The 12,889-nt window shown below is 44.4% G+C and overlaps 1 protein-coding gene and 1 pseudogene across 1 annotated transcript in view; one reads left to right on the forward strand and one right to left on the reverse strand.

Annotated features, from left to right (window-relative positions):
* The window catches only part of LOC105548209, a 15,332-nt pseudogene extending 4,322 nt beyond the window's left edge, over positions 1–11,010 (reverse strand).
* Positions 10,290–12,889, forward strand: part of SQRDL (sulfide quinone reductase-like (yeast)) — a 58,597-nt gene continuing 55,997 nt past the window's right edge. The window contains exons 1-2 of the mRNA XM_011992111.1: positions 10,290–10,372; positions 11,062–11,154. The gene's annotated coding sequence lies outside the window, so the exon portion shown is untranslated. The remainder of the gene's footprint in view (positions 10,373–11,061; positions 11,155–12,889) is intronic.

Below are 12,889 nucleotides of genomic sequence, written 5' to 3' on the forward strand. Positions count from 1 at the left end.
GCGATGGCTCACACCTGTAATCCCAGTGCCTTGGGAGGCTGAGGTGGGAAGATTCTTTGAGCCCAGGAGTTCAAGGCCGCAGTGAACTCTGATCATGCCACTGCACTCCCTGTCTCTTATACACATCTAGATGTGTATAGAGGGACTTGCACATTCTGTACATTTGTTTGGCGCAGGTGCCACTGACCACAAAGTCATCAGTTGCCATGGGGCAGCCGATGAGATTGAGAGAGCAAATGAAGGGCTTAAAGCTCTTTGGGTCCAACCCAGAAATGACTGGCTCAGTATAGTAGGGGCCAAACTGTTTCTCATACAAGAGCTTGGCCATTATGCTCGTGAGAGTATAAGGTTTGGTCTGCCAACCTTTCTTCAACTCATACAGGTTCAGCTGGAACTTGAGGCACTGGGCAACTGTCTGGACGTCTGTGGCAAGCCCAGCTAGCCCGGTGTATGGCCAGTCAACCATGAACAACATCTTCTGGAAGTCCGTGGTCACCATCTGGGCCTGGATCCTGAAGCATCTGTCTGGCGATAGCCACACAGTTCTTCCCCTTCATGGCCGTGACAGGCCCTCCATTGTAGGACATAATAGACGTGATTGTGGTGTGCTAGGACCCCTTCATCCAGATTTTTAATTTTTTTAACCTTGGAGTTTTTGGATCCCTGAGGGAGGAACTTCTGTGAATGGCTTTTGGAGGGGACACAAACCCTTATAATTGTATCACAGAATTTTGTGTATGTGTATTTCCCAGGATTGGGTCTCCAGATTTCATCAGATTCATATGATGAATCTATAAAATTTCCTACAAAGCGGTGATTCTTGATCAGTAAACCTCCAAGCCTCATTGTGCACATATTTAAAAAGTTACTTCGTTTCTAAATATTTATTTTGATGAAGATAGTTCCCATATAGGTTCGTTCAGATTAATCAGATATTTAAGATTTGTTCTGTTGCTAGTTGATTCCTACTATTTTTTTTTTTTTTTTTTTTTCCGACACGGAGTCTTGCTCTGTCGCCCAGGCTGAAGTGCAGTGGCGTGATCTCAGCTCACTACAAGCTCCACCTCCCGGGTTCACACCATTCTCCTGCCTCAGCCTCCCTAGTAGCTGGAACTACAGGTGCCCGCCACCACGCCCGGCTAATTTTTTGTATTTTTAGTAGAGACGGGTTTCACCATGTTAGCCAGGGTGGTCTTGATCTCCTGATCTCATGATCCGCCTGCCTCGGCCTCCCAAAGTGCTGGGATTACAAGTTTATTCCTACTGTTTTAGGTCAGTTCATGTGTATGAGGTCATTTAGTCTTCAGGTTAGCATTTGAGTGAGACTAGGTTTATTTTCAAAACCTGTAAGAGAATGAAGTGAGTAATCAAGAGAGACAGATCTAATGACTGCAATTTGAAAAGCACTTAAAGCAAAAATTCCAAAGAAACACAATGTAAAAGAAGGGCAATCAAAGAGAAGGTGGGTAAAATTTGGGATGGGATGGGGGTGGTGATTGAGAAAGAGAAAACAACAGGCCTAGACCAACGTGGAAGGTCAAGGTAATTTATGCTTCACGTATGTACCCTGAATAAGGGAGGCTTGCAGGCATGTAAAGAACAATAAACAGAAGCCACCTATTTTTGGTTAAAAGTAACAAAAAGTCGCCCCCTACTGTCACTTTATTGTAAATGGAGGAAAAGTTTGTAGCTGTTCATCCTGGTTTAGACCATAAATATATTCCTAATGAGCTCTAGGAAGCCTGCAATGTTCAAATCCTGATAAGGATGGGCTGAAAATCACTCTGAGAATGATTTTCACTCTTATTTTTGGTCTGACTTTTATTAGTCCATTAGAGGAGACAGTTAAACAGTACAAGGGACTACAGGCTTGGCGCGGTGGCTCATGCCTGTAAACACAGCACTTTGGGAGGCCGAAGCGGGTGGATCACAAGGTCAGGAGTTCGAGACCAGCCTGGCCAACATGGTGAAACCCCATCTCTACTAAAGATACAAAACATTAGCCAGGCGTGGTGGTGCGTGCCTGTAATCCCAGCTACTCGGGAGGCTGAGGCAGGAGAATCGCTTGAACCTGGGAGGCGGAGGTTGCAGTGAGCCAAGATCGTCCCATTGCACTCCAGCCTGGGTGACGGTGAGACTCCATCTCAAAAAAAAAAAAAAAAAGACAAGGGAATACTAAGAAACAAAAATATGTCTATAAACCTGAAGGTTCCTAGCCTTCCCTTTGATTATAAAGTTAAAAATTTTAAAGCATGTAGTTGCCTTAGTAATATAGTGGTTAGGATTATGAACTCAAGTCAGATTGAAACCGAGCATGATGACTCACACCTATAATCCCAGCACTTTTGGAAGCTGAAGCAGGAGGATCACTTGAGCTCAGGAGTTTGAGACCAGCCTGGGCAACATAGTGAAACCCCATCTCTACCAAAAAAAAAAAGGAAGAAGAAGAAGAAGAAGAGGAAGAGGAAGAGGAGGAAGAGGAAGAGGAAGAGGAGGAAGAGGAAGAGGAAGAAGGAGAAAAGAAGAGAAGAAGAAGAGAGAAGAAAAGAAGAAGAAGAAAAGAAAATTAGACAGGTGTGGTGGCACACGCCTGTGGTCCCAGCTACTTGGGAGGCTGAGGTGGGTGGATCACTTGAACCTAGGAGGTCGAGGCAGTGAGCCATGATCCCACCACTGCACTCCAGCCTGGTGATAGAACATGACTCTGTCTCTACATAAATAAATAAATAAAGTCAGACTGCTTTGATTCATGTTCCTGCTTGATTTGGGGCATTAGACAAATTGCTTAAATTCTGTGTCCCTAAGTTTCTAAAACCGTGAAGTTAGGATACTAAGAGCTTATAGCTTGATAAGGATGTAAAGTTTCATGATATCTATATAAAAGCCCTTATTAACAAAATAGTAAGAGCTCAAATGTTGGATATTATATCTTAGTACCTCGAAGTCACATATCTACATGGGGGACTATTTATTTTGCCACCTTTTGCACATCTATTTTTGCTCATCGGAGTTTTCACTGCCTATAATGTCTGCCTGTTGGACACCTGTTTATTCTTTGCAAGTCAAATGGCACCTCTTTATGGTTTTTCTCACTGCCACCCAAAGAATTCATTTTTCTGTGTTCCCACAGTACTTTCATAATACATTGCCTTAACACTTACACAGTATTAGTTATGTGTTCATGTGTTTTTCAGATGTGTTCTGGGTATGACTGCAGTGAGTCATAGGAAGCAGTGAACTTTGCTGCCTGGAACCTACCCCAACCCCATTCCCCTGCAGTCCTACCCTCTGCCCAGCATGCTTAGGAAAGTTGATTGTAGGGAACCCAAACAATCCCTGTAAGTAGGAGGTAAATAGATAGACAGTAACTAGAGTAAATAGATTAAGAAAGCAACCAGATGGCTTAACATGTCATCAGAGACTTTCTGTGCACTTTCATTTTCATGGTATAAAAGGTAAGGTGTATATCGCAAGTTCTGAGATGTACCTTGTCTTGCTGCTGCCCAAGACTGCCTACTATGTAAGTTTCCCCTGAATAAATTTTTGGCTACCTACCAACCTGGAGTGGTCTGCTTCTTTCTTTGGTCTGAGCTTGCCCTCCGCTTATGGAGGCCATTATTGGTTCCAGTAGGGAGTTTTCCTAACATATAATCAAAGATATTTCTTTTTCTTTTTCTTTTTTTTTTTGGAGATGGAGTCTTGCTCTGTCACCAGGCTGGAGTGCAGTGGCTCAATCTTGGCTCACCGCAACCTCTGCCTCCTGGGTTCAAGCGATTCCCCTTTCTCAGCCTCCTGAGTAGCTGGGATTACAGGCACGCAGCCCAAGATATTTCTTAATTATCTTTGTATTCCATGGTGCGGTGCCTGGTCTATCTATAGTTTATTGTGAGGGCTGGCAAGTCTGAAATTTGTAGGGCAAGCCAACAGCTGAAAACCCAGGGAGGAGTTGATGTTGTAGTTTGAGTCCAAAGGCGGTCTGGAGGCAGAATTTCCTCTTCCCTGGGGATCTCAGTCTTTTTCTCTTAAAGCCTTCAACTGCTTGGATGAGGCCCCCACTATTATGGAGGACAATCTCCTTCACTCTAAGTCTACTGAATTAAATTTAATCTCATTTAAAAATACTTTCACAGCAACATCTAGACTGGTAGTTGGCCAGATACTGGGCACCATGGCCTATCCAAGTTCCCACATAAAATTAACATTCATAGTTGGTTTTCAATATGTATTTTGGGCTTGCATTGAATCTTGTAGGAAAGAGATATACATAGATTTTAAAAAGCTATAATGAAAAACCGGATTATATAAATGCCAAATAAAGAATATTACAATTAAAAAATTGAATTTCTGCAATTCAGACATTGCTAAGGAGCTTGTAATCCTTGGATAATATAAGCCACTGCTTCCATGCCTAATTATGTATTTAATTAGACTAAAAAATAATGATAACAGGTCCTGAGATTTTAGAAATAAAATGAGCTCAGAGATAATGAGTGAACTGGAGGACACAAAAATAGATGCCATATCTGTTTAGATTTATATCTTCTCCATCAACTAGGGGCTGCTCAGGTCTCTTAAAAATAGCTTCAGGAAAGAGGTGGGCAAATTGAGAATAGGCTCAACAGATAATCCGGCTCTCAGACTTTTTAACACGACAAGGCACAAAAGGGGTAATGCTGCCATCTTGTGGTATTGTTCCCCTAGTTCTACAAATTCTAGTATTGTCTCAATTGATCTGATGAAGTTCAGCCGGCCTAAGCCTTTTTTCTTTTTTGAGACAGTCTTGCTCTGTTGCCCACACTAGAATGCAGTGGCGCGATCTTGGCTCACTGCAACCTCTGTCTCCCAGGTTCAAGTGACTCTTGTGCCTCAGGCTCCAAAGCAGCTGGGACTACAGGTGCCCACCACTACCCCCAGCTAATTTTTTGTATTTTTAGTAGAGATGGGGTTTTGCCATGTTGGCCAGGCTGGTCTCGAATTCCTGGCCTCAAGTGATCCACCGGCCTCAGCCTCCCAAAGTGCTGGGATTACAGGTGTGAGCCACTGCTCCTGGCTGGCCTAAGCCTTTTTAACTATAGCTTTTTAGGCAAGTTAGGATTTTCTGTATTGTCTGAGCTTTGTTTAAACAGTGAGATGCTTGAAAGCAATCTATCTGAAACATTTTATAGGATTTAAGATATTTTCTAACTTTTTGAGTCTCCTAGTTTGATGTTAGGCTTGAGGTTTTGATCAATTAATGATCAATTCATCTGTCATCTATTAACAGTCATGCTCAGAATTGTCATTTAAGAAAAACATTCTGGTCCAAAGATCTTGCTGGGATCTTTGGGATCCCATGTATTTCCATGCTTTTATTCATCTGAGCCTATGATGTCAGGCCTTAGCTGATTGGATATGGAGTGGATACCTGGCCCAAGAGTAGCCAACCCATGGGCTAGTCAGTGATGAACTGGTCTGGCCGGAGAAACTCTGCCTAGATGGAGACTGCAGGGAATCTCAGTGGCTTAGTCAATTACTGTCTTGGGAATATGCACTAGAATAGTTAGAGAGAGTCAGCCCTTTAGTAATTAAACAAGTGAGAGGGCACACAGATACTGACAGAGACTGGATGAGTATTAAGTGGAGATGAGTAGGGGATCGATGAACTTCTGCTTCTGAAAGGGGACAAAGTAGTCAGCTCCCTCAAAATGCCTTGAATCCTGAGCCAATTTGCCTGTATGGGCTCTTTGAGACTTGAGCGCTAGACTTTTCTTGGGTTCCCATGGGATTTGATTCCTAGGCTAAGGTTCTTGTTTTCCACATTTTCACAAACATTTTTACCATACTGTCCTCCTGTCCCTAACACATCTCTATTTATTGCAACTATAAGCATATCACTGTCTTTTAGGTTATTCTAGTAAGTTATATTTTTCAAAATGTTTTAATGTACATTATAGGATCCTACTTAGCAGTTTATATATTTCCATGTCTGCTAATCCAGGAATTCAAGGACGAAGATATCAATGACCAGCACAGAGATGTAATCTTGCTCTCGGCCACACACCTGAGTGTTTCCTTTATTTCGTTGCTGGGTGTTTCCCTTATTTTGTCCAATTTCTTTTCTTATTCTCATATTTGGCTGGATTGCTAATACCAGATCTACATCAGCTCCTTCTTAAACCTAAAATTCAGAGCCCCAGCTCTGTTGAGCAGCTATTGTATTCCAGTTGCTTTATACATGTTATCTCATAACAGCAACCTTAGGAGGTAACTACTGTTATTACCATTTTACAGATGAGAAAGCTGAGACACGTTGCATCTGATAACTGCCCAAGATCACACGGGTATAAGTGGTGGGGCTGGGATTTGATTTCTGGAAAAAGGTGAGTTTTCTTAAGTTGGAGACCCTAGGAGTAGAGATAGAAATTGACCTTAGGAGTTTTACTTTAAATATCTTGATAAAACTATATCCATAATGGGGAATTATAGGGCCACACCAATCTATCTGCTGTTTTTCTTTATCCAGTCTGATAATATTGGAAGAACAAAAGTGAAGGAGGCATGAGTTTCTCTGTTACGAGAGAGCCTAGTGGTGAGGATACACAGAACTGTTATTTTCCTGCAAGGTTGCTTTAATTCTAGACAGCCACTAAAACTCCACACCTCTAGGGATAGAAATGAGCAACAGTGAGACTGGAACTGGGTGAGATTTGGCTCAGGAGCGTCTCCTTGAGATAACAATGCTGCTGATAGAAGGAAGGCAAAGCTGCTAGGAGAAATTAACAACTCCGGGATGGTTAGGACATTCCCGTTAAGGCAGGGCTATTTTGAAACATTTCATCCCCACCACCATCTGCAGAAATCTACCTTTGATGCTGCCTTCCTGGGCCTGCATTTCTGGGTCTGTAACCTACCACTCAGCTCCATCTATTTTGCACCGTTATCGCTTTGAAGAAAGAGCATAGCTAGTCCTAGAAGCCAAATTTTTATCACTGGAGAAAGTTCGTTTCCCTTAGAGATAAACGTACAGACAGGAGGTGATCCCTAAGACTCTTACTGGCATTACGTACTGCGACATCAATGGCTCTTGCTGCAGTTGCAGCTTCCAGGCACAATGCACTCATTGCAGGTGGGTTGTTTTTGGCCTTTAACCACCTCACAGCCTAGGCCTCAAGTGAGGAATCCTAAGATCTGTAAATTCACCCTCTCAGAATGGAGGAACAGGGAACAGACTGCCTCTGAGTCAGGGCAAGTACTTCTTTCCTGTTTGGATTACAAGTATAACAGCAGGGAGAGAGGAGGTGAGGCACACACAGATCGCTTTGTCTCTATGCAGTCTGCCTGGGAGCGCTCTTATTCTACTGACTCAAAAGACACTCCTGAAAGCAGTGCCATCCTGAGCAGCAGCCTGTGCTACTTTACAAGTCAGACCTGTTATTAAAGATGCAGACTGGTGTTTAAATCAGGCTGTGTCACACCCATCCTGGGCTCCTATGGTGGCCAGGAGAATGTGCCTCACACACCTCCAGCCACAGGGAGCAAAATGGTCTAAGGGCTCCGGTGCTGTACTCTGAGACCTACCTGCATTTGCACCCAGGCATGCTTCCTACACAGGCCACTCCGAGCAAATAGTTAAGGCTGGCAGGGATACTAAGACAGGCCCATTCCTGGAAGACACGGGGCTTCTCTGACTTTGGTTGAAGGACTCTGTATTAGCTTTCCTGAAGCTCTGCTTGGTAGTTTAATGCTTTTCCCCAACCCTCCTTTTCTTCTTCACTCAGGCAGATAGTACAGATAAGAATAAAGAGGCTGAAGGAAGTGGACGTGTTCGAAGGGCTATATTATATAAGGCCGGGCCAGGCACAGCGGCTTACACCTGTAATCCCAGCACTTTGAGAGTCTGCGACTGGTGGACTGCTTGAGCTCATCAGGAGTTCGAGACCAGCCTGGGCAACACGGTGAATCCCCATCTCTATTTTTGTAATAAGATATTATATTTACTTTAAAATTCAAAAATATATAAGGCCAAAAGACCCACCAGAGAATATGTCCCATGAGAAGGCACACAAGATACACCATTCTCCCAGCCATCAAAATGCACTGATGAGAAGGGCACCAACATCGCTAAGATGTTCTGCAGGCTGGGACGATGGTAAGAGTGGCGGTTACAATCTGAGCTTGTCAGCATCTGTGGGCATGATGGGGCCAGGAGGTGGCACTTAACTGCCAGAAGCCAGGAGGCTTTAGTTGCCTTACCCACCAAAAGGCAGGGTTTGAGGGGCAATCACTGGGCTTTACCAGCAGGGGGTTGTGGAAATGGTTAATGGAGCATAGTGTCTCTTTTGAACTTAGAAGCAAAATAGGCAGACAGTCAACAAGGATGCTTTTAGCATCTATGACGGGGTCAACAAACTGTTCAGGTAAAGGGCTAAATATTTTAGACTTTGCAAGTCATATGCTTTTTGTGGCAACCGCTCAGCTCAGCTGTTGTAGCACAAGAGCAACCATGATGATGGCCTTATCTCCATTTTAACAACGACAAAATTTAGGTGTAAAGAATTGCCCCAAACCCAATTTGAGACTAGATTTCTGAGAAAGACTTGATTTTAGATCCAGTACTTTTCTTATGTCCTAGGAGACCTTTCTGGGTGGGGTCTGAGCTTGCCTGAACCACACCCCTCCCTGCTCTCCAGTACTCTAATAATACATGTATTTAGCAGAACCTTTTGTGGCACTAGGACTGAGTATTATTATTATTATTCTTGAGACAAGGTCTAGCTCTGTTGCCCAGGCTGGAGTGCAGTGGCATGATCTCGGCTTACTGCAACCTGTACCTCCCAGACTCAAGCGATTCTCATGTCTCAGCCTCCTGAGTAGCTGGGATTACAGGCATGTGCCAGCACACCTGGCAATTTTTTCTTTCTTTTTTTTTTTGTATTTTTAGTAGAGTGGGGTTTCATCATGTTGCTCAGGCTGGTCTTGAACTCCTGGCCTCAAGTGATCTGCCTACCTTGGCCTCCCAAAGTGCTGGAATTACAGGCATGAGCCACTGTGCCCGGCCAATTTTCACTATTATACCACTTTGCTTATATATGTAGAAAACAGTATATGATAAGAAGATCTTATATTTGTGGAGCCTATAGTAGACAGCTTTCTCCCCCAGTCCACTGCTGCCAGTATTCAATCCCCCTTTCCATTTTTTGAAGGAATACCCATCATAATAGTTCTGGCAGAAGTAAGAGGGCCAAGTACATTCTCTCCCTGCTCTGACAGCTACAATGCTGGCCTTTGACATACAGTTGGTCAACTGGAAACTCCCACTGAGAACTTTCACTTTCACTCTCTTTATATTTGTGTCAATCATTCTAGAGTAATTTGTGATGACGTGGGAGCATCCTGTGGGTAGCCGGGCTGTTTCTGCTAAAACAAGGTGTACATTCTGCTTTTTGATTCTCCAGAGCTGTCCTCATTCCTGTGCACTTCTCCTCCCATCATTACCCATCATTTTGATGGTTCTGTGAATCCTTGAGAGCCTTTTAATGTCCACCCATTTTTCCTTTTTTTTTTTGAGACGGAGTCTCCCTCTGTTGCCCAGTCTGGAGTGCAGTGGCGTAATTTCGGCTCACTGCAAACTCCACCTCAGGGTTCAAGCAATTCTCTGCCTCAGCCTCCCGAGCAGCTGGGATTATAGGCACCTGCTACCACGCCTGGCTAATTTTTGTATTTTCAGTGGAGACGGAGTTTCACCATCTTGGCCAGGCTGGTTTTGATCTCCTGACCTCGTGATCCACCTGCCTTGGCCTCCCAAAGTGCTGGGATTACAGGCGTGAGCCACCATGCCTAGCCTAATGTCCCTTTTCTACTTAAAGCATCCAGAGCTGGTTTCTTTCTTGCAACCGAGAATGCTGATTGAGATAGAGCCTCCATATACATTAGGGCTTCTTGTCTGAAAACAACAACAACAACAATAACTTGACCTTCAGTGACACAGATGAGGAAACTCCATGGCAGTTTTGGTTATTATTTGATAAGCAGATTAGCTGTGAGGAAAACAGCATGTTTGGGAGGTGTTGGGGATGTCTGTTAAAAGCAAGGCATAAAACACAAGTATTATGCTGTAATATGGTTTGGCTGTGTCCACATCCAAATATTAACTTGAATTGTATCTCCCAGAATTCCCACGTGTTATGGGAGGGACTCAGGGTGAGATAATTGAATCATGGGTGCTGGTCTCTCCCATGCTATTCTCATGAGAGTGAGTTAGTCTCATGAGATCTGATGGGTTTATCAGGGGTTTCTGCTTTTGCTTCTTCCTCATTTTCTCTTGCTGCCACCATGTAAGAAGTACCTTTTGCCTCCCTCCATGATTCTGAGGCCTCCCCAGCCACGTGGAACTGTAAGTCCAATTAAACCTCTTTTTCTTCCCAGTCTTGGGTATGTCTTTATCAGCAGTGTGAAAACAAACTAACACACCCTGTTCATCTGCCTATCTGGTTCTGAGGCTGCCTTATGGTTTGGCAGGATGAAACACCATGTGATGCTTGCTCCCTGATGCATAGCAGGAACTCATTCCCAGCTCTCCCACAAGTCTCATTGCAGCTGTGAAGCCTTGGCTAGGTTACTGTCCCAGCTAGGGAGGGTTTGCTGGGGAGGCTAGGGTATGAGCTGTTTCTCTAGCTACTCACCCAGGAAGCATTTGCTGCAGGGAAGGGATGAGGGTGGGGTTTGCTGATCAGGCAGGAAGGACAGTACAGGAGGATCAGCCTCTTTGCTCTGATCTTCCTCCTGAGCCTTCCCTTTCTTGTGATAAGGATCCCTTTCACTGTTCCATTCTCTATTTCCACCCGTTCCTGTTGCCAGCCCTTTCTGCCCATGTACCTGCAGATCTTCCCAGAGCCCTGGTTTGGATTTGTTTTCCTTCTCCCGGATGTTCTTGAATTGGGGTGTGTTCCTCTTAGTGCTAGCTCCTCCTATCACTTCCCACCCTTTAATGATTCTTCTTTCAGTTTCCCATATCCCCAAGTACACTTTCATTCCTCTGCAAACTTCACATGGGTAGGAATCAAGTCTGATTTTTTTCAACAGTGTATGCCTAGACAGCAGGCACAGGGCTAGTTGGACACAGAAGGCGAGGACTCAGAGAATATCCATCAGATGAAAGAATGACTGCAAGAGTGAGTGAGTCAATTCTCAGTCCCCTTCCTTGTCTGATGGGCAAGTTACAACTTCTGTTCTCCTTTGAAGTGTTCTCTTTTGCACTGGAAGGAGGGTTGTTGAGTGAGATAGTAGAACAAATACACTGGAGGCTCTCAGCATGTGGGATATGGTCAGGACATCTCCCTCCCTCTCTTCCTCCCCTTCCTTCCCTCCCTCCTTCCCTCCCTCCCTCTCTCCCTCCTTCCCTCCCTCCCTCCCTCCCTTCCTTCCTTTCTTTTTTAATGGAATCTCAGTCTGTTACCCAGGCTAGAGTACAGTGGCACGATCTTGGCTCACTGCAACCTTCGCCTGCCGAGTTCAAGCAATTCTCCTGCCTCAGCCTCCTGGGTAGCTGGGACTACAGGCACATGCCACAATGCCCAGCTAATTTTTTTGTATTTTTAGTAGAGACAGAGTTTCACCATGCTGGCTGGGCTGGTCTCGAGCTCCTGACCTCGTGATCCGCCCGCCACAGCCTCCCAAAGTGCTAGGATTACAAGCATGAGCCACCGCACTCGGCCCAGGACATGTTTCTTAACTCTGAATCTGATTCCGCAGCCATTAGTCTCAAACCACCCAGCAGGCAGCACATCCCCTGTGACTCCTTCCTGCCTGCATCCTTCTCATTTAAACCAGGGCTTCTTGGCTTGGATGTGGAGGGTGATGGGACTGGGACGTGGGGTGAAGCATTTTGGAAATATGGGAGGGGACTTTTTATTTGTCATAAATTTGGGACAGAGTCTATTGGCATTTAGAGAGCGGGAACCAAGGAAGCCAACCTCCCGTGCTATGTGAACAGTGCCATGTAACAATGAACTATCCTGGCCAGACATGGTGGCCCACTCCTCTAATCCTAGCATCTTGAGAGGCTGAGGCAGGAGGATGGCTTGAGCCCAGGAGTTCAAGACCAGCCTGGGCAATATAGTGAGACCCCCATCTCTACAAAATATAAATAAATTTAGAAAAAAATTAGTTGGGCATGGTGGCACATGCCTGTGGTCTCAGTTACTTGGGAGGCTGAGGTGGGAGGACTGTTTGAGCTCCAGAGGTCAAGGCTGCAGTAAGCTGTTATTGCACCATTGCACTCAAACCTGAGTAGCAGAGTAAGACCCTGTCTCAATTAAAAACAAAAAACCAAAAATACAAAAAAACCAAAAACCCAATTAACTGTCCAGAGTCCTGCACAATTTCTGGTATCCTGTGCCTTGTGCCAACATTCAAGTATGCAAAAACCATTTTTTTTGGTAAAGTTATTTAGATTCTAGTTCAGATAATTATAAACATTAGGTATTTTGCATGGCTTTAATATACTAAAATTTCCAGGAATGGTTCCATTGGAATAAAGGAAGTAAAGAGTATACTTTGTTTTGTTCAGAGCTTCTTTACCAGAGTTATTTGCCATTTCAAAAAATCATGTTGGCTGGGTGTGATGGCTTACACCTGTGATCCCAGCACTTTAGGAGACCAAGGTGGGTGGATCACTTGGTCAGGAGTTCAAGACCAGCCTGGCCAACATGATGAAACCCTGTCTCTATTAAAAATACAAAAATTAGCCATGGGTAGTGGTGGATGCCTGTAGTCCCAGCTACTCGGGAGGCTGAGGCAGGAGAATCACTTGAATCTGGGAGGCGGAGGTTGCAGTGAGCTGAGATCATGCCACTGCACTCCAGCCTGAACAAGGGAGTGAGACTTCGTCTCAAAAAAAAAAAAAAAAAAA

The sequence above is a fragment of the Mandrillus leucophaeus genome, unplaced genomic scaffold (genome assembly GCF_000951045.1).
Source record: "Mandrillus leucophaeus isolate KB7577 unplaced genomic scaffold, Mleu.le_1.0 Scaffold402, whole genome shotgun sequence".
NCBI lineage: Eukaryota > Metazoa > Chordata > Mammalia > Primates > Cercopithecidae > Mandrillus > Mandrillus leucophaeus.